Genomic DNA, 27,919 nt, shown 5'->3' with positions numbered 1-27,919 from the left:
TATCACCCCACAGTTTCTTTGCAGAACCACCCTATGCCCACTTTCAGTGCATGTGTAGCTGTACTCCAGTAGCAGAGAAGTCTGTTACTCAGCTTGATACATCAGCATACCAAACTGCCCTAGTCACAGTGACTGCTTCTGAGATAGGCACACAGTCCAACTGGTCCAACTGGAAGGAACCCTGTTGCTTTACTCAAGAGTTGCCAGAAAGACCTGTTCTCTCGTGTCCACTGGACACAAACATGGAAACATCTAAGGGCTAGAGTTACTGCCAGCTATCTTGCTACTGTATGGAACCTGAGAAGGAAGTCAACACATAGAAAACAGAGCCAGGAAATGGAGAAAAACTAAGTCTCCCTGCCATGTTTTGAGCCTCTTGAATCAAGCCCAAACTGAATTCTGGACTGCCTAACAACGTATGTCAAAAAAATCCATTTTATTAAAGTCAGTCTGAGTTATATTTCCTGTCATTTGATACAGAAAAAAATATCCCTACTGATATAATGCTAAAATTCTTTTTCAAAAATTGTATCTTTAAAAATGTAGTGTCTTAAGGGATAGAATATACTGGACATTGAACGGGTGAAGAGTAATGGAACAGGATCCATAAAACTTGTTTTCCAGGTCTGGCTTTGACACTTATTAGTTATAGAGTTTTGAACAAATTGCTTCATCTTTCTGAGCTTCAAATCCTCTACATCTAAAAATACAGATAATAATCCTAACCCCCTCCCCATGTCATAGCCTTGCAATGAAAATAAAAAAAAAATTATGGAGTAATTTGTCAAATCTGAAGTGCTAAATGAATGAAATGGCTACTAAAATATTCATATTTTTTAGTAAGCCTTTAAAGATGTTAGTCTCACATTAAGAACCAGTCTCATTTTCCCTGGTTATCTAAAATATGTCTAAGGATGTTGATATCCCACCTGCTATAAAGCATCAGGTTCCTAAAACTGAAATGGAAGTCAGCATTATCTCAGGTCAGGAGCCAGCTACACTGAAAAATGTGCTGTGCCCATGATAACATGGTACATGTTAATTGGCATTATGCTGGCCGTCATTTAGGCAAAGAAGGAAAAATGTAAGAAAGCTATGTCTAGTATGAACTTAGAGCCCAAAGAGGTCCAAAAAATCAGCTAATTAAATAAAACAAAACAAAACCAGTCTAATTGACTTTGTCTTCCAGGTTGTTAACCACGTTTTTAATTCTTTTTTTTACCTAGTTGCTGTGGTGACCTGCCCCACAGTGACAAAGTTTAGCTTGAGTCCTAAATATATGCTATGTCATCAAGGACTTCAAAAAGCCCCTACTCATTTACTCATTCTCTTTCTCAACAACCTGACCATGCAGCTGGTCACCTAGTGCTGGCATTTCTTCTACTGGGGAGCTCACAGATTTCCAAACTGCTTAGCAAGACATTTAAGCCACCTTACAGTCCTCCTGTACTCTGCCACCAGCCCTTAGCCATTTTCTTCCCATCCCTCTCCCTGATCCCAACCACAAGGTCAATATCTTAGCTATATTGTAATTCCTAGACACAATTTCTGTGTAGGAATAGCCACACTGTTCCTTGGAATATACATTTTCATATCTTTGGGACTATGCTCATTTAGTTTCTTCTGACTGCGATGTCCTTCCCACTAGTTTACTCTACCTTCCTTCTCTGACTATTAAATCCTCTTTTTCGTTGTTGTTGTTGTTTTGTTTTGAATAAGAGATCTTAAAAATTGAAATTTTACTGGGCTCTGATAGATAACAATATGACTGAATAAAACTGGGTAGTATAAGAAAAATCATACTGCTGTCCTAGTGTGTCTTTTGATTTCCACTCCTGACAGAACCATGCAACAAAAAAATACTTCTCTATTGTTAAAAAAAAAGTGAGATTAAGGAGCGCCTTAGTTGGTTCAGCATCCAGCTTTGACTCAGGTCATGATTTTGCGGTTCATGAGTTAGAGCCCCATATTGGGCTCACTGGTGTCCATGCAAAGCCAGCTTTGGATCTTCTGTCCCCCTCTTTCTCTGCCCCTCCCCCACTTGCTCTTTGTCTGTCTCAAAATAAACATTTTAAAAAGCCAGATTAAAATCAATAGATGAGAAGAGGTGACTAAAGCTGTCTGTTGAGGACACAATAAGGTGTGGTAGGGCCTATGGATCACCAAAGAGCACACACTCTTTCTCTAGGGCCCAGAGAACTCTCAGAGGTAGACTATTACTGCTCTATAAGTATGTAATGTTGAGAGATCTTTCAATTTTCAAGATAAAACCTAAATCCTTAGTCTTATGTAAAATCTTTGAAGAAGGTTGGATCAACATGTTTTGTTGGATATAACCAGCCCAAGGGCACAAGTGTGTAAATCTCAGCCCCATGACCCTGTTCAAAAATTGTATTCTCTGTGATGCCTTCTTTTACTCCCCTGACCCAGTGGAGTTCTCCTTTGCTCCTCATTCACAAACTGATTGAGACACTGCAACCCACTACCATCCTGAAGTGTCAGCGACAAGGTGGACTTAATGTGTATAACCATATATGGGTAGAGCAAGGAGTAAAGTGTAACACGTGCTTATGTGCCCCGTTGCCTCAGCCTACCTGATTTCGGAACAGTTCTGATGGGAACTTTGATGTATGTTGCCAGTATTCCATTTCAATGCACCCCATGGCATCCATTTTCTGCCTCATGGCTTTCATGCAGAAAGCAGCTCCGTCTGTGCAGGCATGGCCTCACATATAGGGCAAGATCACTTTGGTGACAGTTTCTAGTCATGCAGCTATAAGGCAAGTGCCTATCCACTCTTAAGTAAAAAGGTACGTATCAAAATGCAGATGCTGCACACCTGGTCTCAAGCAATCTTTTTAATAAGAGCACAGAGAAAATGGCGTATCTCTGGAATATTTATTTTGATATTCACTCATTTTGTGTTTCTTCTGGTGGGGGCCCTAGACTGGGTGAAGAAACAACTGAAATGGAGAAAATTCCTCTAAGAATGATGACAAGATCCCACAAACTGGCAATAGGCCAACAATTCAGGCAAGAGATGCCAGAATCCCAGTGAGAGGCTGTGAACCCTGAACTTGGAAAGCTAATATATATAACATCTACTTTCAAGATTTCCTTCTCTGCATTGAATTTTACTTATGTCATCCTCATCTCTTAGTCAAGATTATTTTAGATGACAGCCTTTTGCTATGAGATAGGAATGAGCTATCACAGCATGAAGAGGAGGTGACAAGGAGATGACTGGGGATGGGGCCAGAACAGAGGGTTGATGTGAGCAGAACATAGCCATACTCAGGATGGTATTTGTTATGAGTTTAACTGTGCCACCCAAAAAGATGTTGAAGTCTTAACCCCCAGGACCTGTATCTATGACCTTATTTTGATATAGGGTCTCTGTAGATGATCAAGTTAAAATGAGATCTTAGGGTAGGCCTCAAAATAATATAACTGATGTCTTTATAAAAAGGGGATATTTGGACACAGAGACATGCATAGAAGGAAAATGGCCTGAGAATACATGGACAACACCATACATGAGCCAAGGAATACCTAAGGCTACCAGAAGCTAGGAGAGAAGCCTGAAATAGACTCTCCTTCACAGCCCTCAGAAGGAACCAACACCTTGATTCTGGACTTGTAGACTCCAGAACTGTGAAACAATAAATTTCTGTTATTTATGGTACTTTGTTATGGCAGCCCCAGGAAACGAATACAATATTTGTCCAGTGAACTCCAGAGATAACTGGACATAAGATTGGACTCTTGCAGTTATACAAGAAGGATTCTCAGATTATTGTAATTTAGATATTAAAGGTAAGAGCAGAAAATTTAGGTATACTCGGAGAGATGAATCTCTCCCTATGGCTTTCAAAATGGAGCACTTCAGCTCTCTTATTGTATCACAGGAATGACCAGCCAGAATTAAACTCTTTCATGGCATATAATACAATATAATATGACACAAACTCCTTCTTGGTCAATTTCACCTTACTTTAGTTCCCAGCAGGCCAGTGGCATCCAATATTAAATAAATATCCTAAGAATTACAGCTACTTCAAGGATTTCTATATTTGGGATTTCCAAAAATACCTAGTCCCTCTGATTCCAAAAATGACCAAAGGTGCATGCACTCAGAAGATTTAGGCCAAAGAAAATAATTTCCTAACAATCTTGGAAAAGTGTCATTAAGAAAAGGATGAGGTTGTTCAGGGCACTCAGTAGTCTGGAGATAATATTAGGCACATTCTTCTGAAGCTAGTTTTTTTTTTTTTTCCACCTGGCAATATATCATGAACTTTTCTCTGTGTCAATAAATATTCCTCTACAACATGATTTTTAATATCTACAGGGATCCCATTGTCAGGAAGTACATTCCATAATTCATTTAACTAATCCTCTATTCCTGAGACAAGTCAATGAAAAATCAAGAGAGTGAGTTGAGCCCTGAGGTGCGTATGCCCTAAGGACCAGCTCTACGACCATCTGTTTCATATTCCTCTATAAATCTCTATACGGTGTTTTCTTTGTCCAAGAGAATGCCTCGTGGAATCTCATTTGCCAGTCTGGGGGCACTTCTAGGGCACTGAAAATAATGTTACCAAGCTCCTGAATATATCACCCATCTATTCACTCAGAAAATGAGTATTTATTTTACACTTAACACGTGTCACTATTCTGGTGCCTGATGACAGAGCAATGAGCAAGACAGATATGGTCTCTGCTTTCTGGGAGTTTAAAATCTAAGTAGAGTACACAAGTAAATAAAATAAATTCAAACGGCTGCTATGACAAAAAGTAAAACAAGTGATGTGAAAGGAATTGATGGGAAGAGGGTAATTTAGATGGAGAGAGAGGAAATAGAAAAGAGTTGTGATGTCAAGAGCCAGGGAAGCACATTCCAGGTAGAGGAAACAGCTGGAGGAAAGACATGACGTGGGGGAAAAGTATGACACGTTCAAGAAATAAAAAGTTGGCCAGAGTGCCTGTTTAGAGTAAAAGAGTGGGTGACATAGAGAAATTCAAGAAATAGGCAAATTTTGGGTCTAGTAGAGCCTCACAAGATTTTACTTCAAGTGTAGTGAGCAGCTAGTTTGGAAGGTTTTACTTCAAGGAGTGTTACATGTCAGCTCTGTTGTTTGTTTTGTTTTTTTTTTTAATTTTTGTTAATGTTTATTTATATTGAGAGTGAGAGACAGAGTGCAAGCAGGGGAGGGGCAGAGAGAGAGGGAGACACAGAATCTGAAGCAGGCTCCAGCCTCTGAGCTGTCAGCACAGAGGCCAACACAGGGCTCAAACTCATGAGCCGAGCTGTGAGATCATGACCTGAACCGAAGTCAGATACTCACCCTACTGAGCCACCCACGTGTTCCATGTCAGCTCTGTTTTAAGAAGACCCCCCCCCACCCTGGTTGTGGTGGGAAGCACAGATTATGAAGAAGCATAAGAAGCAGCAGAAAGAGACCAGTTAACAGGCTACTGCTTTGGTTTAGAGAGCTGTTGGTAGGTTAGACAAAGTTGATGGCATAGAAGTAGAAAAATGTGAACTGGTTATATTTTGAGAATAGAATAGACAGGACATACTGACAGAATGAGTGTGGATGGGTAACCTAAATTAAAAAAATTAAGGAGGACAACATTTTATCATAAAATTTTCAAACTGTTATAGAAATGTCGAATGAACTGAATAATGAACACCCATATACTCATCCAGTAGACTGTGCCATTAACACTTCACTATGTATACTTTATCACTTAACTGTCCATCTGTCCATTCCACTATCCATGTATCAATCCATGTTATTTCTTTTATGATATTAGGGTGAAAGAAAGTCAGAACATCAGAACACTCCAACTCCTATACCCTACTACTGTATCCATGTTATTAACTAGAATCAATATGTGGTTTTGATTCTTTCATTTTTACAGAAAAATTTGCAGATGATGAAATGCAACACTTATATAACCCTAATTCAGGGTTTTTTAAATCTTTTTTTTTTTAATTTTTTTTTTAACGTTTATTTATTTTTGAGACACAGAGAGACAGAGCATGAACGGGGGAAGGGCAGAGAGAGAGGGAGACACAGAATCGGAAGCAGGCTCCAGGCTCTGAGCCATCAGCCCAGAGCCTGACGCGGGGCTCGAACTCACGGGCTGTGAGATCGTGACCTGAGCCGAAGTCGGACGCTTAGCCAACTGAGCCACCCAGGCGCCCCAGGGTTTTTTAAATCTTGACACCATTCTCAACCTTAGACAATTCTTTGTTGTAGGGGCTGTCCTGGGCATTGTTAGGTATTTAGCAATAATCCTGTCCTCTAAATAACAGATGGCACAAAAGTCTCTAGACTTTGCAAAAAATAACCTCTGGGTGGGGATGGGGGGGTGGGGAGGGGAAACAAAACTTTCCTCAATTGATAACCACTGCTTCAATTCTTAGCAAATATAGAATAATACAATCATCCAAAAAAAATCCCTCATGTACCTTACCCAGAAAATCTACACCCTTCTCTCCAACAGGACTAATAATCTAATTTTTTGCCACACAGAATAGTTTTGCCTGTTCTAGAACCTCATACAAGTGAAATGATACTGTGTGTGCTCTTTTGTGGAAGGCTTTTTTCTTTTTTAATTTTTCTAATGTTTATTTTTGAGACAGACAGAGAGGCAGAGTATGAGCAGGGAAGGACAGAGAGACACAGAATCCGAAGTAGGCTCTAGGCTCTGAACTTCCGCACAGAGCCTGATGTGGGACTGAACTCACGAACCATGAGATCATGACCTGAGCCGAAGTTCCACGATTAATCGACTGAGCCACCCACGTGCCCTTGGAAGGCTTTTTTTTTTTAAATTTTTTTTTTTAACATTTATTTATTTTTGAGACAGAGAGAGACAGAGCATGAACGGGGGAGGGCCAGAGAAAGAGGGAGACACAGATTATGAAACAGGCTCCAAGCTCTGAGCAGTCAGCACAGAGCCTGACGCAGGGCTTGAACTCACGGACCACGAGATCATGACCTGAGCCGAAGTCGGACGCTTAACCGACTGAGCCACCCAGGCGCCCCAAGGAAGGCTTTTTTTCAATAAGTATGTTTTTGGATTCATCCATGTTTCTGTTTATATCAAGTCTGTTCCTTTTTGGTGCTAAGCAGTACCCCATTATATGACTATACAAGTTTGTTTAGTCAATCAATTGTAGACAATGGGGCAGTTTCTAGGTTTATATATTATAAATAAATGTGATATTAAAATCTCACATAATTATTTTTGTGAATATGTTCTCATTTCTCTTGAGCATAATTACCAGGTCATAGGATAGGTTTATGTTGTTAAGAAACTGCCAGACCTTCTTACAAAGCAATTATACCTCTTTACACTGTCATCAACCATGTAAGAGAGTTCAAGTTGTTCCATATCCGTTCTAACACTTGGTGCTGAAGTAATTTTAATTTTAGCCATTCTGGTGGGTGTCTAGCATATCTCATTGTGGTTTTAATTTTTGTTTCCATGATAACTCTAATGTTGTGTGTTTTCTCATGTGTTTATTGGTCATTCATATAGCTTTATTTGTGAAGTATCTAAATGGCACATTTTTAAAAAAATTTATTTACTTTGAGAGAGAGAGAGAGAGAGAGCACAAGCAGGGGAGGGGCAGAGATAGAGAGGGAGAGAGAGAATCTCAACCAGGCTCCATGTTGTTAGCACAGAGCCCAGTGTGGGGCTCAATCTCATGAACTGTGAGATCATGACCTGAGCCAAAATCAAGAGTTGGACACTCAAGTGACTGAGCCACCCAGGCACACTTAAACTGCCCATTAAAAAACATTTTTAAGGTATATTTTTTTATTTTGAGGGAGGGGGCAGAAAGAGAGAGAGAAAGAGAGAGAGAGAATCCCAAGCAGGTTCCACGATGCCAGTGCAGCGTCCGATGTGGGGCTTGAATTCACAAAATGTCTGATCAGCTGAAACCAAGAGTCAGACACTCAAGTGACTGAGCCACCCAGGCACCCTTTGACTGCCCATTTTTTTTAAATTGAGTTAGGTTTTATTATTAATAAGATCTTTATATATGCTGGATATTGGTCCTTTGTCTAATGTATGTTTTATTCATAGTTTATGTAGGATAATTTAATATAAACTTTGTAGGGTCTTTTGATGAACAGTGATTCTGATAAAATCAAATTTACCAATTCCTTATTTTTGTTTGTTATTTTCTGTGTCCTAATAAACTTCTGCCCACTCTCAAAGTCTCAAAGATATTCTTCTGTATTTTCTCCTAGGATCTTTATTGTTTAAGCCTTGACATTAAGGCCTATGATTTATTTAAAGCTATTTTTTATGGTGTGAGGTATGGGCCAGAATTCTTTTTTTCTATATAAATATCCATTTTTTCTAGCATATTTTGTCAAAAAAAAAAAAAACTTTTCCTTATAACATGGCTTTGATGACTTTGTTGAAAATCAAATGAGTATATTAGTATAGGTCTAATTCTGGACTCCCTTCTCTGTCCCACTGACCTATTTGTAAATCCTTTTGCCAGTGCCATACTTTTTTAATTACTGTAATTTGATAGTAAATTTGAAGCCAGTTAAGTCCTCCAACTTTATTCTTCAAGATTGCTTTGGGTATTCCAACTCTTCACAGTTACATATAAATGTTAGAATCAGCGTATTAATTTCTTAAAAGAAAAAAAAAGCTTGATGGCATATTAGTGGGAATGCATTGAATCTATAAATTATTTTGGAAAGAATTACCACACTAATAGTAGTGTGTTTTCCAGTCAATATGCATGGTGTATCACTCCATCTCTAAATTTTGTTAACAGTGTTTTGTAATTTTTAACGTAGTAGTCTTGTTAAACCTGTTTCTAAACTATGTTATGCTTTTTGACTCTACAGTAAATTGAATTGCTTTTTAAATTTTATTTTCTTCTTTTATGCAGTTAGATATGGGAAATGCAATTAATTTTTGTATATTGGCCTTGTACCCCGAGACATTGTTAAATTCACCTACTAGTTATGATTAGGCTTTTTTACCCTGACAATCATGTCATCTGTGAATAAAGCCATATTTATTTTATTTCTCATCTATATGTCTTTTATTTTCTTGTCTTTTCTTATTGCAGTGTCTAGGGTTTCCCATAAAATGGTGATAGAAGTAATGAAAGTGGCATTGGGAGAAAGCATTAAATATTTCACTAATAAGAATGTTAACTGTTGGGCTTTTCATAGATGCCATTGATCAGAATGAGGAAATTTTCTCTTTTCCTAGAGTGCTGAGTGGTTTTATCAATGAATAGTAGTGAATTTTGTCAAATGATTCTTTTCATCTATGTGCTTTTTCTCCTTTATCCTATTAGTATGGTGAGTTACATTGATTCACTTTGTAACATTAAACAAAGTATTACCAGATATAAACTCCACTTGGTATTATCTATGTTATGTGCTGTAGGATTTTATTTCCTGATATTTTAAGGATTTTTTTTTTGTATCAATGCACAGGAGGTACAGGGGACAGTAATTTTATTTTTTGTAATGCTTTGTTAAGTTTTCCAATCAGAGTTTCCCCCATAGTTTTTTTACATTTGGCAACTGCTTGAATAATCTTGTAAGCTATGAAATACTGGCAAGAACATGCTTGGGGAAGCTGGAAATCAAGAGTTCCATCTTAAACTTGTTTAGCTGAAATCCTGTTAAATATCTAAGGAAAAATATCAAGTAAATAGTTGTATAAATAAATTTAAAGCTTAATGTAAAGGGCTGGTGAGTTAAGTGTGAGAGTTATCAGTACCTAGTTGATGTTTAAATCCACAGAAATGGATAAGAGAACCTATGATAAGAGTATAAATTGAAAAGAGAGTTAAGAAGAAGCTCTGAGACACTTTAACATCTCAGGACTGGTTCAGACAGTAAGAGGCAATTAAAAACTAAAAGAGAACAGCCTGTAAGGAAAGAGGAAAATCAGTAGTTTGTGGTTCATACAATTCAAAAAAAAGAGAAGTGTTTCACACTGAACGTTGCCAAGCTCAGTAAGATGAGGACCACAAGGCGGCAATAAATTTGGCAACATGGAGTGAAGCGGCAATAAATTTGGCAACATGGAGTGACTGGAAACATTGACAGGAATCTTTCAAGGAGATGGAGGTGGGGTGGAATGAAGGCAGGTTGGAGTGCATTAAAGACAGAATGGAAGTGAGGGAAAGAGGAAGCCAAGTATAGTCAACTTGTTACAGGATTTTTCTCACAAAGAGTAGCAAAGAGGGGCGCCTGGGTGGCTCAGTCGGTTGAGCGACCGACTTCGGCTCAGGTCATGATCTCACCGTTTGTGAGTTCAAGCCCCGCATCGGGCTCTGTGCTGACAGCTCAGAGCCTGGAGCCTGCTTCTGATTCTGTGTCTCCCTCTCTCTCTGCCCCTCCCCCACTCATGCTCTGTCTCTCTCTGTCTCAGAAATAAACATTAAAAAAAAAAAAAAAAGAGTAGCAAAGAAATAGGGCTGGAGAGGAATCAAGAAACAATAAGCAAAGAGTATTCTAACTCTTTCCAGGTAAGTAAAACAAAATGGAAAAGAGGACAATGTGACTTACACTATTCATGATAGTGGAGAGAGCTATAGACTAATGATCAGACCAAGGTTCTGTTTCCAGCTTTAAAGGTAACCAACTACATGACCCAGGGCAGGTCGCTTCCCTTTTTCTGAGCTTCATTTTTCTTATCTGTAAATTGATGTCTTGGAGTGGGTATGAAAAAAAAAAAACCACAATTTAAATATCCCTCAACTTCTATGAGTTCTCTGCAGGTCTCATACTGAAACTGGTCTCTAATATGTCAGGCCTACATCTTAAAAATGAATGGTAATTTTGTTTTATCTATTGTGTCTCTCAATTATTTGGTTTATGTGTATCATAAAAATAGTATTAAAATGGCAAGCCAAGTCTGCTTGATTACTCTACAAAAGACGGTATACAGAGAGTGAGAATTCTACTTATGTAAAAATAAGCTGTAAAGAGAAGAAATCAGGCCAGCATGAGAAAGTTCCAGGGAAAGAGTAGATAAAGAGCCAGGGGAATTTCCTCAACAGAGGAAACACAGTCATAGATGCTTTTTTAGATCCCTGATAGTTTCCACAGCAAGTGGAGAGATGATAAGGGTACTTGAAGGTTAATCACAAGCATCCAATCACATCATGGTAGAAGCAGCACATTTGATAAACTATAATAACTAGTCCCTAAAATAACTAGGCCACATCAAATTATCTTGTTTGTTAAGATAAATGTATTAGATTAGCCATTTTACTAAATTCATGGATTGATGTTTAACTAATTAAACTCATTTCTTCTAAAAGAAGTGATTAATTGTGTTGATGATGTAGTGTCAAGTAAACAGGATGAGTTGATTTGGAGAGGAACAAAAATTAAATAGGTTTTAATGCAAATAATATGTGTATTAAAATAGATGTAGTAGTCAAGCTAACACTAGGAATCTGTTGAGTTTCCACATGTCAATGTATTGAGTATCTACAATTATTAGACAGTAGGTAGGAAACAAAGAAATATAGAGAAAATTATTCCTGCCCTTAAGTGACTTTCAATTGAATTGAGGATATAGAACACACCAGTGAATATACTGGATAATATCACTTCATGCTTGATTTGGGGAAAGAGTAGAAAATTCTTACTGTGCAGAAGAAATAGGATTTTACCAGGAAAAGCTAGTCAGGGAGGTTTATTAAGGATGTGGAATTTTAACTGCATTAAAGGTAGAATTGAGGGGAGCCTAGGTGGCTCAGTCGGTTAAGTGTCCAACGTCAGCTCAGGTCACAATCTCATGGTTTGTGAGTTCAAGCCCCACTTCGGGCTCTATGCTGACAGCTCAGAGCCTGGAGCCTGCTTCAGATTCTGTGTCTCCCGCATTCTCTGTGCCTCTGCCACCTTATACTCTGTCTTTCTCTCTCTTTTAAAAATGAATAAACGTTAAAAAAAATTTTTTAAGGGTAGAATTGAAAATTAGAACACATTTGTTCAAGTGACAAAATCCAGTATACTAAAAAAGTATATTAAACATTCACTGGAATTTGTAGAGGCACAAGTAATCAAAAAAGGAAGATGAGCAACTAAACTGGAAGGTACACAAGTACCTTCAGGACTCCTTCCTTTCTCTTTCTCATCTCTACTTCTCCTGGTTTCTGGCTTCAATTATCAATTCACCTTCAGTGGAGGGGTCAGAGAGACAAAAAAAGCAAAGAAATCAGAATAGGGTGCACCAGCCTAGTTAAAGTATATATATATCAACAGGAAGGGGCAAGCTTATTGTTTATCCATGTCATTCAAATTTCATTAGGTGGTAGAACCTCTTTCTTTCTTCCTCCCTCCCTCCCTCTCTCTCTTTTTCTCTCTCTCTCTCTCTCTCTCTCTCTCTCTCTCTTTCTTTCTTTCCTCTTTCAACCATCTGAAGTAGAAACTGAACAGCTGGGAAAGACTGCCACTAAAAAGCAAGAGATCAGTACATATAGCACAGGAGAAGCAATCAAAAAGGCAGGAAAAATGCCAATTTTAATGTATACTTACAGTAGCCAAAGTCACAAGAAAGATCATCAAGTATGCAAGGTAGACAAGTTATCAGAGGCATTAAAAATAAAAAGAATACAGAAAAGTTTAGGTATAAAGTAGTCTTTTTAGGGACACCTAAAAGAGGTGGTTAAGTCAGTTAAGAGTCCAACTCTGGATTTCTGTTCAGGTCATGATCTCCTGGTTCATGAGACCGAGCCCCGTGTCAGGCTCTGTGCTGACAATGTGGAGCCTCCTTGGGATTCTCTCTCTCCCTCTTTCTCTTGTCCTCTTCCTCTTACAGGCATGCTCTCTCTCTCTCTCTCTCTCTCTCTCTCTCTCTCTCAAAATAAATAAATAAAAACTTTTTAAAAAATGACTCTTATACAACTATTTTTTTTTTGTTTTTTTGTTTTTTTGTTTTTATTTTTGGGACAGAGAGAGACAGAGCATGAACGGGGGAGGGGCAGAGAGAGAGGGAGACACAGAATCCGAAAGAGGCTCCAGGCTCTGAGCCATCAGCCCAGAGCCCGACGCGGGGCTCAAACTCCCGGACCGCGAGATGGTGACCTGGCTGAAGTCGGACGCTTAACCGACTGCGCCACCCAGGCGCCCCTATACAACTATTTTTTAAAATAGTCTTTTTAAGTAGAGTGGAAGCAATTTAAAGTCAAATTGAAAACAGATTAAGAAATAGGTGCCGTAAAAGAAAATGAAACCTCATCTTCTAGCCATGATGGGGTAATTAGTACCTGACTAGTCCTCCCCCTATAAGCAGTGTTGTGCTGGTAAATGTTTAACAACCAGTTCTCCAATAAACAAAAAGAAAAAGCCTCAATTTATAACATTTCCCTGTTTCCACAGCAAAAATACTTCTCCTCTGGCTGACTTCAAGCTACCAATGATTTAACAACTGGCTGAAAAAAAAAATCCTAAAAATTTAAAAGCTGCCTTTCATGACTTGGTATGAATGAACTCCAGCACCTGATAAATTGCTATAAAACTGAGCAGAATATGAAAGGAAACTGTTTAGGCATTAGAAACAGGGGAAGCTCACAAGTTGAGTACTATATGTACCTCCTTCCATCCACTCTACTTTCTGTCTACAGGCAACTTCCCATAACAGGTGGAGTTGGGGCCGGAGTCCAAATACTGTCAGGTACAGCATTCTACCTGACCTAAGAAGTCTTGCATCAGTTTGGAGATACAGAAAGGGCTGGAATCTAAATGGCATCATAGTAAATAGGTGGGACCTATGCAAGAAGTGAGCCCCAGAATTCTAAGCAGAGTACCTCAGTGAGTCCTTAGTTGAAGGCTGGGCTGCTAAGGTTCAAGGAGAGACTACACTAGGCTTACATGAGAGTAACAGCTATGGAGCTGAGAGTAGAATACAGGTACCAGAAATCAAGCAGACTTATGAGTTATATTACAGTTCTGGACCAGAGTGGAGAGATCTCCTTAATACTCTGTTAATAACTCATCAGCACTCAGCATCCAGCTGAGACTTCAGAAAGGCCATACTTTAGCAGTAAGAAATGATATCTTTAAAGTGCTAAAACAAAAAATAAGAAATATCATAGTCATCCCAGAATTATATATCCAGCCTGCAAATATTTCTTTACATAATGAGGATGAAGTGAAGACATTTCTTTAAAAAAAAATGTTGAGAAAATGTATTGGCTATGAACCAGCGCTCCAGAAAATCTTAAGAAATATTCTTCAGGAAGTGATACTAGATGGAAACTCATTATCTATAGGAAATGAAGACATGGAAACAGTTTTTTACATCAGTAAATATAAGATAAATATTTTCTTAATTTCCTTGAAAAACAACTTACTGATTAAAGCAAATGCAACAATTTTGTAAGGTTAGTTTATAACATATATACAATTAAAAGATATGACAACTTTAAGACTAAATATGGTGGGGGTGCGTAAATGGAATTATGTTGCTATAATATTTTTATATTAGTCAAACGACAAAAATAAGTGTAAAGAAAGAATGGAGAAGTCTAAATGAGAAATTTAAATGAAATAACATTGACTAAAAGTAAACTTTGAAAGGTAAGAATGCACATTTTTTTCTCTAGAGCAACAAGTAAGATTATAAGAAGAGGCACAGTTATAAAGCCAATAGAAAAAAATAAAATGGAATGTTAATATTTTATTAATTCAAAAGTAGCCTCTAAAGGACTGAGGAACAAAAAGCAAAGAGACAAATGGAAAACAAATACCAAAATATAAATTTAAACTCAACCATATTGATAATTACATGAAATATAAATGGACTAAACACTCCAAGTAAAAGACAAAGATTTTTAGACCAGATTTTTAAGAAACTATATATATATATATATATATATACACACATATATATATATATATCTATATATATATGTGTGTATATATATATATATATATAAGAAATACACTTTAAATATAAAGAGAAAGATGGGTTACAAGTAAAAAAAATATGAAAACATATACAACACTAACAGAAAGCCTAAGAAAGCTGTTGTGTCTGCATTACTATTTGAAAAAGTAGGTTTCAAGACAAAGCTCATTATCAGAAATAAAAAAGAAAATTTCACAGAGATATAAAGCATCAATTTATCAGGAAGCCATAAGAATTTTAATGAAATATGTACCTAATAACTAGCAGAACTAAATGCATATGTTATATGTAATATATAATATTATAAATATATTATATTTTATATATATAAATCATGGTTGGAGATTTTAACAAAACCTCTCAATGATTGACAGAACAGTTTTTCAAACACTGGTATGTCTATAGAAGGTCTGAACATCACTAATAGCTAATACAAACTAAAGAACACTTTATAAAAGATTCCACCCAACAACTATTCTAATCAAGTTTCCATGCTAGGCCACAAAATAAGTCTCAATATTACAAAAATTTAAAATCTTACAGAGTACGTTGTCTTGCCATAGCAGAATTAAGCCAGAAATCAATAACAAAAAAAAGGACTTAGAAAATTTCCAAATATTTGGAAAATAAATAATACATTATAAATAATCCATGAAAGAAGAGTTCACGAGGGAAATCAGAAAATATTTGAACAAAATGATAATAAAAACACAAATGTAAAAATCTGTGGGATTCAGCTAAAGCATAGTTTAGTAGAAATTTAAACTTTTAAGTGTCTGTATTTGAGGAGAAAATTTTAACTTTTCTAAGTTTATAACTTAAGAAGCTAGCTAGAGAAAAACAAACAGAAAATAAGTAGAAATAAATAATAAAGATGAGAGTAGTAACTGATGATACAAAAAACAAACAGAAAATTAACAATATCTAGATTTGGGTCTCTGGACATATTAGTAAAACTAGTAAGTACCTAGCATGACAAATCAAGAATTCCAACATCAGGCAGAGAGTGATATCATTATAGCTCCTATAGTCATTAAAATTTAATATGGTGGCGCCTAGGTGGCCCAGTCGGTTAAGCTCCAACTTCAGCTCAGGTCACGATCTCACAGTCCGTGAGTTCGAGCCCCACATCAGGCTCTGTGATGCTATCAGTTCAGAGCCCGGAGCTTGCTTCAGGTTCTGTGTCTCCCTCTCTCTTTGCCCCTCGCCTGTTCATGCTCTGTCTCTGTCTCTCAAAAAATGAATAAACATTAAAAAAATTTTTTTTAAAAAGTTAATATTATGAGCAGCATTATATCAGTAAGTTCAAAAATTTAAAAATGAGTACTACTTCAAAAATACAAGTTATTAAAACTGATTCAAAACAAGATCAACCATCTGAATAGCAAGTTATCTATTAAAGAAACTGAATACATAAATAAAATATAAGTTCAAGGAAAGCACCAGATCCAGATTTCTGTTCTGGAAAATTTATCAGACATTTAAGGAAGAAATAATACCAATTTACAAATTCCCTTTAACAGACAAGGGGGAAATGTTTGCCAACTTACTGCAAGAGGCCATCATAACCCTGATACCAAAACTTGATTAAGACATTACAATAAAATTACAAACTAACAGCCCTCTAGACATAGACGCAAAACTCCTTAACAAATTATTAGCAAATAAAATCCAGGTAAAAGGAAATTACATCATGACCAGGAATACAAAATTGGTTCAATAAGTGAAAGTCAATAATGTGATTCACCACATTAACAGAATAAAGGAGAAAATGGATATGATCAGCTCAATAGAAAGTATTTGGCAAAATTCAAATCTATGCATGATTAAAAAAAAAAACTCTCAACAAACCTGGAAAAGAAGAAAACCTCCTCAATTTAAAGTAATTTCAGGGGCGCCTGGGTGGCGCAGTCGGTTAAGCGTCCGACTTCAGCCAGGTCACCATCTCGCGGTCCGTGAGTTCGAGCCCCGCGTCAGGCTCTGGCCTGATGGCTCAGAGCCTGGAGCCTGTTTCCGATTCTGTGTCTCCCTCTCTCTCTGCCCCTCCCCTGTTCATGCTCTGTCTCTCTCTGTCCCAAAAATAAATAAACGTTGAAAAAAAAATTTTTTTAAATAAATAAATAAAATAAAGTAATTTCAGCTACAAACCAAAAAACACAGCACTTATATCTAATAATAGACTTAATCTCAAAATACTGAATTATTTTTAGGATCAGGAACTATATAAAGTTATCCATTCCAACTGCTTATATTCAATATTGCTTTGAGTCTTAAGCAGTAAAATACAAACTTTAAATGAAATAACAGATATTAATAATGGGCAAAAAAAGAATAAATCTGTTTTTATTAATAGACCACATGACTCTTTACATGGAAAATCCTAAAGAATCTGCAAAAAACAAACAAACAAAAAAACCCTGAGACTTAATAAATGAAGTTTGCATGGTCACAAAATACAAAGTCAATATACACAAATTAATTGCATTTCTGTGTACTAGAAAAAAACAATTGAAACATTAAAAGATTCTATTTATAAAAGCATCATGAAATTCTTAGGAGTAAATTTTTTCTTGTTTTTTTTTTAATTTTTTAAGTTTATTTATTTTGAGAGAGAGAGAAAGAGTGTGCATGTGAAGGGCAGAGACAAAGAGGGAGAGAGAATTACAAGCAGGCTCTGCACTGACAGTGCAGATGAGGCCTGAACTCATGAACCACAAGATCGTGACCTGAGCCAAAATCAAGAGTCAGACGCTTAACCGACTGAACCACCCAGGCACCCCTCTTAGGAATAAATTTAACAAAAGATGTGCAAGGCCTTGATTCTGAATACTACAAAATATTTCTAGGAAAAAGATTAAAGAAAATTTGAATAGAGATATACCACATTCATGGACTGGACTCAATATTATGATGTCCATTTTTCTCAAATTGATCTATAGATTCAATTCTAACCAAAATCTTATTAGGTATCTTTGCAGAAACTGACAAACTGATTTAAAATTTTATATGGAAACATTAAGAACTTAGCATAGTCTAACCAATCTTGTAAAAGAAGAGTAAAATTGGAGAATACACACTACTTAATTCTAAGACTTATTATAAAGCTATAGTAGTCAAAACAGTATAGTACTAACATGTAGATGAACAGGTCATTGGAACAGAAGAGAATATCCAGAAGCATAGTACACACACACACACAGACACTCTCTCTCTCTCTCTCTCTCTCTCTCTCTCTCCCTCTCCCTTTCCCTCTCCCTCTCCCTCTCTCTCGCACCTGGCAAAGCTTCCAGGAAGGAAGACATTCTTTTCAACAAACAATATAGGAATAAATGTAAACAAATAGAACAAGGAAAACAAATAAAACTCAACCTCTACCTTTCAACGAATATAAAATTAATGTGAAACAGATCATAGACCTATACATAAAATCAAAACCTATGAAATTTCTATAAGAAAATACATAAGCCAATCTTCCTACTTTATCTAAGATGGGGCACTTTTATCAGAAAAGATAAAAAAGATAAATTGGACTTTGTTAAAATTTAAAACTTTAGTTTTTCAAAAGATACCATCAAGAAATGAAAAGGCAAGCCACAGAGTTGGAGGAAATATGTACAACATGTATATCTAACAAAGGGTCTGTGTCACAACATATTAAAGAAAATTTGTCTAACTCAATAACAAGATGAAAAGCAAACCAATTTATAAAAGTGGGGGTAATATTTTCCAGCAAGTTCACAAAAGGAGGTATACAAATGGCCAGTAAGTACATGAAGAGAGGCTCAACATCATTAGTCACCAGAGAAATGCATGTCATTGGAATGACTAAAGTTAAAACTGATAATGCCAAATGTAATATGGTTTTGGAACCATAAACAGCAATTGCTGTTTAGAGGGTAGAATGGCATAGTCACCCTAGAAAACAGTTTGGCAGTTTTTACAAAGTTGAATATACACTACCCATATGACCCAAGAATTCTACTCTTAGGTATTTCTACAAGAGAAAAAAAACCATATACCATATATATGCCCAAGAAAACTCTTATAGATGACTGTTCATAACAACTTTATGGAAAAAAAAATTTTTTTAAGTTCAAACATGCCAAAAACCCATCAAGAGTAAAAGGATAAGTTACATGTACTCACACATAAACAAATGCATAGGGTCATCACTGCAATACTATTTCATAATACAAAGAATACACAACTGTTACATTCAGCAACATGCAAGAATTTTTTAGTTACGCTGAGCAAAAGAAACTAGACACAAAAAGTATATACTGAATAATTCCAACTACATGAATTCCCAGAACATGTAAAACTATCTGAAGTGATAGGGGTCAGATCAATGTTTAGAGCAGGGGATGGAGAGAACTGACTGTAAATGGACAAGAAAGAACTCTCTAGAGTAATAGAAATTTTCTATATTTTGATGGGGGTGGTGGTTACATGGTACACATATTTACAAAACCTCATCAAACTGTACACATAAAATTTGTACATTGTATTCCATGTTAATTATGCCCCCAAAAAGTTGTTTTTTAAAAAATGAAAACAGAAGTAATAAGCATAAGAATAGCTACCACTTATCAGTGTTCTACAGGATGCTAGTGTATATTAGCACTCAGTCCTGAGAGCATCCTTCAAGGTAGGAGTTATTATAAAAACTGAGACTAAGAGCAGTGAAGTAACTTGCCCATGACCTTGAGTGAACAGGAGGGAGCTGACCCATAAGAAGGCCCAGGGCAAGGATGCTATTGAAAAGCACAAATCGAAACCACTAGAAGGGAATGATGGAAACAAGGCTGTACTGACTGAAACTAGAGGGAAGAATTAAAAGGTAATTGTAGAGGCAAATGTGTGTGAAGAAAGGGATGTAGGTGGTCACAAGGGCTTTATGTTTCATCAGCTTGGTCTTCTCAATTGAGTAGAGGTCAGACTGCCTGTTAGAGTAGGGCTGGAGCATGAGGAGAGTCTGGAATGCTCCACAACAGAAATAAGAAAGAACCTCTGGGCAGAAACAAGGACCCTCCCTGAGGTAGGGAAAAATTAGGCTTGCACTGGGCAGGCCCCAATAGACGCTGTCATTTTCTCTGTCAGATTCTGCAAACCCGGAAGAGCAGTGGTGGGAAGTGACAGTAGGCACAGCCCAAGGTTGTGCATGTAAAACTGTCCCAGGCAGGAATGACCCAGAGATGTGTTAGGGTAGGTAAGTGAAGCCTTCCCTCTGAGCTGAAGTTACAAATATCCACTATCTCATCCATCCAAGCTGAGGGGAAAATTGGCAGTTCTCTCCCTTTTTTTAAATTATAATCTTTGACTTACTCTGATTCTGTCAGACTACTAAATTGGCAATGGCATAAAATATAGAAGAGTAAAAATTTTGGCTGAGCCAATTAAAATATTCCATAGAGAGGCTTTCCTATCCAAGCAATATTAAGAACCTTTGGATAAATTGGGTCTGGGCCCTGGTTTGTTATTTTTAATTTGGACTAATGGAGTAGATATAAAAGACTAAAGTGTGGAGTTTATTCAGTCACTCGTGTCATGATCAAAACTCCAACATGTCAAAAATTGACATCACACTCCCTATCTCAATTTCCTCAATTACTGCCCATATTTGCCCATACTCTTCCTTCCCAGACTGGAGACCACAGGTGTCTTTGGACCTTAGAACTGCCCCCCTTTAGCCCATGGCCCCATCCCTTTCTTCCATTCTTCCATCAAGAACTAGGGGCTATGTGTGAAGATGGTTTTGTAGTTAGTTACATCTGGGAAACACTGTGGTAAACAAAGTTACAATTTTTTTTTCCATAGGATCTCTCAGAGATTTTAATGTGCTCCTGTGTACTGAGAATCTCCAAGGATAAGATAAAATATTCGATTGTATTGAAAAAAAAATTAAAAAAAACAAAGGGGCGCCTGGGTGGCGCAGTCGGTTAAGCGTCCGACTTCAGCCAGGTCACCATCTCGCGGTCCCTGAGTTCGAGCCCCGCGTCAGGCTCTGGGCTGATGGCTCAGAGCCTGGAGCCTGTTTCCGATTCTGTGTCTCCCTCTCTCTCTGCCCCTCCCCCGTTCATGCTCTGTCTCTCTCTGTCCCAAAAATAAATAAACGTTGAAAAAAAAATTAAAAAAAAAATATTCGATTGTGGAACCCCTGTGGTCATAGCATTACCTGAAATTCACGTGGGGAACACTGGCCTAAACTTCAATAACTACCCCCTAGCCATCTTCTCTGCATTCTGTCTCTCTTGTTCCAATCCATCCTGGATACTGCTGTGGGATAATCTCAAACTGCATTCTCCTTGAGCTGGTCCTCAGCTGCAAAATTTTGGTGACCACATATAGTACCTATTAAGCCACATCCAAGCCTCCCCACTGTGTGACCTGCAAAACTCTCCCTACTCAAGTGAGAAACCTGTTCCATCCTAGCAGCAACAACCACACAGCTGACAAAGATGTCACATGCTATCAGTGGAAGGAAATTACTGTTTCCAGAACCCATGTGGCTTCAGAGTTTACATTTTAAGAGGAGTCAGCATGCATAAATATAGGGTCGAGTGAAAAAAGCCTGGATGATGTCTACTTTTAGAGGAAGAAAAAAACTGGAGATCAGGTTTAGCCATGGTTGTTGCCCTGATTCGAAACTCTATGGGTTATGTGCAGGCCAGCAGATAAGAATTCAGTCAGAACTGAGACTGAGGGGCATCTCTTACCCAAATCTTAGTTGCTTAGATCAACCAACAGCAGAGAGAAGACTCTCTCATTAATCAGTTTACTTTATTCAAGAGTAATACAGCTACCACCTACCCTCCAGACCTCCTTGGACGAGTTTCCAGATTTGAGTCTTGGAGGCAGCACCAGCTGCCTAACTTTGCCCCTTCAAAGAAATGCTTTGCTCTATCACATGCCATAGATACCATATGAATTACCTAGGATCTCCTCACTTCCAAATACTTCGATCTGAAATGATTTGAATACTTCAGGTCAAATGTGGTCTGGGCCTGAATTATCTAAATAATTAAGTGTATAGACAGGTGCTTGGTTTCAAGAGCATGTGACTGGAATAAAAAGAGCCTGTTTCTTTAAGTAGTCTTTACAAAGGCTTTCTAAAGCTCTCTCCTATTTTGTTGATTTATTTTTTTAAAGAGAGAAAGACATGTTGATGAATGAGTTAGACTTCTGCAGGATCCCAGGAGAGGACCAGAGGGGCTTGTGGGAGAGGGAGGGGCAGGCAGCTTTGGCTTCTGCTTGGAAAAGGCTCGAGGGCCCCCAGTCCTCCCTGATTACTCTCCAAGATGCTACACTCACTGTCTGAATTGACTCTATGCCAAGAAAAACCTTCTTTTGAAGCTTGGAGAGTTCTATGCTATGTGATAAAAAGTAAACCAGAACAGAAAGGGATGAAGGGTAGAGAATGAAAGAAAAAGAAAGCTGAGGAAATGAGTGTATTTGCAAGCTGAGGATTTCTGTATCTCCTGGCTTGCTGGGATTCTTTGATCCTTAAAAAGAACAGGGACAGCACTTACATAAGATATTCTGATCCAGAAAGAAATCTGTTTTTACATGGGAGATGTCTAAGCAGTCTCCCTGCCTCTAGTCTGGTGAACATCAGGCTTTCAGTAAGAGAACAAGTGAGGGGCACCTGAGTGGCTCAGAAAGTTAAGCATCCAACTTTGGCTCAGGTCATGATCCTATGGTTCATGAGTTCGAGCCCTGTGTCAGGCTCTGTGATGACAGCTCAGAGCCTAGAGCCTGCTTCAGATTCCGTGTCTCCCTCTCTCTCTCCCCCTCCTCCACTTGAGCTCTCTCTCTCCCTCTCTCTTTCTCTCCCCCTTTCTCTCTGCTCCTCCCCAACTCACACTCTGTCTCTCTCTCTCTCAAAAATAAATAAAACATTTTAAAAATTAAAAAAAAAATAAGAGAACAAGTAAATTTGTCCTGAAAATCAGCTGGAGACTGCAGCACCCACAGGCTGCTTTATGGCGACTTATGAGTCTCATAGAAGTCTTTTTTTCGTGACTGTAATCAGAGCTGTTAAATCCCTCATTCATGTCAGTAAAGAAGACACTGTAGCTGTCCTATATTTACCCAACTGGCAGACTTTAGGGAGCAGCAATGTACCCAACAAAACAGGGAAAGACCAAAAAAAGAGTTTTTGATAGAATGTAATACTTGCTATTTCAAAAGTAATAATAATTGAAGTAATCAGCAAGGGAATCTGAAATAGTTTCTTATACTTATGTAACAGTTTAATGTGCTTTGAATCAGTAGCCATTGTTACAAAAATATCCTGTAACCAACCCAGTGAGTTAAGCCATCAGTGATCTATAAATCAGTTGTGCACTGTCTTCCCTAGGCTGGACTCAGCTAGACAGCTTGGCTTTAGGCCAGAGTAGCTGGGCCAGCTCTGCTTCTCTGAGTGGGGCTGAGGAAGCCAATGGCTCTGCTACATTTGTCTCACCTCTTCCTTACACTCTCAGGTTAGCTCCGGCATACTGTACTCCTGGCATTGACGAAAGTGCAAGAAAGGGCATGCCCTAGTGTGCAAGCACATTTCCAGTCCCTGCTAGAATCATGACTACTAACATCTCATTGAACAAAGTAAGTCAAAATGTGAAACCCAAATTCAAGAGATAGGAGAGTATATTTTTTCCAGAGACATGCTACAAAGTTACATGACACAGAATGTAGATACAGGGAGAGGTAAAGAATTGGGGTCAATAGTCTCACTTATCACAATAATGCACCATTATGTCTTCAGTTCTTAGGGCCTAAAGAGTTTCTCTAGACATCACTGGTTCTTTACCAGTTAGTAGCTAGTGTCAGGGATATCTCTCTGGAACTCAGTTTCCTTACCTATAAAAAGGGATAATGTTTTCTCTACCTATCTCATGGGGTTGATGTGGAACCCAAATCAGTTAATAGATGGCAAAGTTCTTTGTAAGGTCTAAGGTATTATTCGGTACAAGCTATTACTACAATTCTTACCAGAGGACAATACTCTTTGTGTGCATTGGGCTTGTAGAGGCTGAGGACAGACTTCCCCAAAATATGTTACTATGGCATACTGATTATTTCAAATAAAAGTTACTTAAGAAAATAGCCAGTGTAAAAAGAACACTCTGATCCCCCTGTGTCTCCAGAAAGCAAGAAATACATCTCCTATGTGAAAGGTATCCTCCTTGTACCAAGAGGCAAAGAGACATTATCATCAGAGATAGGGAATTTAGAGCCAAGAAGACTGATTAAACAAACCCTGTTACTTTTTATTAATTTACTATCCTAGCTCAAGTGCTATTTAGAATTCCTTGCTAATTGAAACTCTGGAACATAAGTGCTCTTTGTCCTCTTAGTGCCTCACAAATTTATTGTCCCTTTGTCAAAAATGTATAAAAACTGCCTTTCTTTGAGTCTCAATTTCATTATTGGGCATGTAATTAACTTTGTTTTTTATTTTTTCTCTTGTTAATCTGTCTCATCAGTTTCATTCTTAAACCACCTAGAATAATCTTGAAGGGTAGAGAAACAATTTTCCCCCTCCACATAGGCCATACACTCTGTGCAACTACTCAGCTCTGCCACTGTAGCATGAAGGCAGCCATGGACAATATGTAAATTATGGGTGTGGACACTTTCCAATAAAACTTTATATGCAAAAAAAGGCAGCTGCCAAAGAGTAATAGTTTGCAGCCCTGGTATATATCCATGAATTTTAGGAAATGGATAGGAGGGTGGCTTTCCATTTGTCTGAGATGCTTGAACAAGAACTCTTCAAGAGATTCCTTACCTCCCTTGTTAATTCCTGCTACGATTTAACAACTTTCACGATTAAAAGATGCATCACAATATGTGAATTATACCTCAATAAAAAAATATTTTTTTCTTAAAAAGGCACATGATATTATCAAAGATCCTCACTCTATAAACTAAACCCATTTTTTCTTATTCTGCATGGGGGATAATTTGTTTTAGAGCAGGGAATTTGCACACAATACATATTTCATAAAGCTAAGTTAGTTGGGGATTGTTCAAGTTTGAGAAGAGATGAAAAACTTTTTTCCATTTTCACTGGAATGTAAGAGGATCCCTGGCTTCCTCCTTTCCTACTACAAACTCCTGCGTGATACTGTCCTGTAGAGATAGCAGGTAGAGTGAAAATATGGATCCTAGAACATAGTGGCCAGTCCCTACTAAGGGGATGGTCTCCGCATTTCTACTGACAAATGAGCTGCTGCCACTGAGAACCCTCTACAACCTTCTTTGCTATTTTCAGAACTGTCTTTGAATTTTCATTCCATGTCAGCCAGAGGAGTTAATCTCCATTACAATCAGGTAAAAGCCTGGCTCCAGCCAACAGTCTTGGGAAGCAAATGAAGAGAGAAGGCTTCTTTCTCACTTCAAAGCCCTGGGAGGTTGGTAGGCCTACCTTGGAAAAGAAAATAAGCAGAAAAATACGCTGGGAGAAATCAAGAATAGTCACAAAACCCCACGATTTTTTACCTGAACTCTTCGTTAGGCATTCTGAAGGATCCACTTTGGAAGTGGAAACAGCTGGTGAGGAAACTACAAAGGCTGGTGCAGGAAACTTGTTTTTATGAGAAGACAAACAACCCAGAACTTTCCACAGTATGCAAGCTGAGTCAGGATCCTCAGAGGGGCCCACTGTGAAAGACTTCATTGTCTTGGAATGATCCTCTCCACCTGAAATGAGGGTTTCAATAATGAGTAAATTACCTAAAACGGCCTAGGAAGTCAGTGGAGATAATGAGGACATTTTGGATCGCATAGCTTGTATCTCCCCACTTGGTACCTAGTTTAGAAAGCAGGCAGGGGGCCGCCTGGGTGGCTCAGTCAGTTAAGCGTCCGACTGCAGCTCAGGTCACAATCTCACGGTCCATGAGTTCGAGCCCCCACGTCGGGCTCTGGGCTGATGGCTCAGAGCCTGGAGCCTGCTTTCGATTCTGTGTCTCCCTCTCTTTCTGCCCCTCCCCCGTTCATGCTCTGTCTCTCTCTCTCAAAAATAAATAAACGTTAAAAAAAAAATTTTTTTTTAAAAAGTAGGCAGGACCCCATATTGATTTCGTGCCATCTCATCCACAGAGCTGGAAAGGCTCTCAGGGTACATTAAACTCAGTGCAGGCATCATGAGGACAACCTTTGCAGTAACATGGAGCTTTTTAAGGTCTCAGCTCCATTTACAGTTGGCAGATGCCCAGTTTTCCCAGTTTGCTGCTCTGAGAATCAATCCCTTATAGCACAGAACTCAAAGAGTTCATGTTCAAAGGAAAAGTTCCTTTCTTTATATCCGTCTGTGAATGTGGAAGTGCTGAGGAGGTGTCTCCCCAGAAGCTGTAGCCCCGGGTGGGGCATTCACTTTGCCGGGGTTAAAGCCCTAGGTCTTGCTGCCTTTCACAGCACAAACCTTTCAGACTACTGAACCAGTGTAGTTACCTAATGCTCCTGCTTTGTAAGCCATCTCCTATCTAGCCATCCCTCTGTTCTCTGCCCATTCTAACTAAATGCTGCCTCTCTGCTGTCAGCCTCTCTTTCCCTTTAAATATACCTCACATGGCAGCCACTTGTCTTTAATTATCAGTCTTATTTGTCTAAAGGCATATTCTTTAATGACCCACATATGGCCTATGTTCTAACAAATGGGATTCTCACTGTTTCCCCAAACTCGTCTTACTCTTTACTACCACCTTCTTTCCTCATTTCATTTTCTTAGCCTGGAATGTGCTGTCTGTCTCTACCCACTCAAATCTTTCAGAGTTAACTTACATATTATTTCTTCCAGAAACTCAACCAAAAATGATACACTAAGTACCTGAAACTCAGAACTCCAGGTGTATTTCCCTTGTGATGTGAATCATGTTCTCTTTCATTTTATAATATCTTTTGTTTTTATTTTATTTTTTTTTAATTTTTCTTTTTCAACGTTTATTCATTTTTGGGACAGAGAGAGACAGAGCATGAACGGGGGAGGGGCAGAGAGAGAGGGAGACACAGAATCGGAAACAGGCTCCAGGCTCTGAGCCATCAGCCCAGAGCCTGACGCGGGGCTCGAACTCACCGACTGCAAGATCGTGACCTGGCTGAAGTCGGACGCTTAACCGACTGCGCCACCCAGGCGCCCCAAATATCTTTTGTTTTTAGATGAGAAGCCCCATTATCGCTATGCTTCCCAAAATACAATTAGTAATAGATGCTCATTTAGAACTTGTCACTTAATTTATTAGTCAAATGCAAGACTCAAAATTTGAAAGAGTTAATTCTGCATTTTATAGCAGTTTTACTAGGTTATTTACCAGGTGGTTTACTGAGTCAGATCCTGTAAGCCTAAGAGAAGTAAGTTAAATCTTATTTTTCCCATAAAAGCAATCTCATAAAATTGGTTTCTGTTCTTAACCAAGGCCTGATGCCCAACTTCTTTATATGGTCACAAGCATGATATTTAATCAATTATAAATGTTACACCTGTTACACTATCTCGCATAAAGCTTTCTACAGTGTATATAAATCAATTAAACAAGGCAACATAGAGCCTATAAAATAAAATTTTATTTAATATGGCCTACCATAAAGGTCTACTGTAAGAAGTTTTCATCCTTTTCAAATTTCCTGCTAAAATAAATCAGCAGGTAAAGATATTCCTTTGATACAGTTATGTTTCAGAAAGATTTCTTTGAGGAAATTTTGCAAAGCATTTTAGGAAAACTTTATAGGGGATTAAAGACCATAGTGACTTTTGGAGAAACTAATGCGGGAATATAAGTTTGGCTACCCTTATTTCTCCCTGACAATATCCCTGTGGTGAGCATAGAAAAGAACCACCAAACATAGATTTCTCTCTATAAGGAAGCAGAAAGTTTACTGCCTTTTCATCAGCACTAGCTAATCTTCCCTATCATGTAGTAATAATACACGTGGCCAAGAAGACTGCCCTCTCATTAAAACGCAGGCACACATCTATTCCTTCGTG

The sequence above is a fragment of the Prionailurus viverrinus genome, chromosome C2 (genome assembly GCF_022837055.1).
Source record: "Prionailurus viverrinus isolate Anna chromosome C2, UM_Priviv_1.0, whole genome shotgun sequence".
Lineage (NCBI taxonomy): Eukaryota > Metazoa > Chordata > Mammalia > Carnivora > Felidae > Prionailurus > Prionailurus viverrinus.
The sequence above is the reverse complement of the archived record's forward strand: the minus strand, read 5'-3'. Positions refer to the sequence as shown.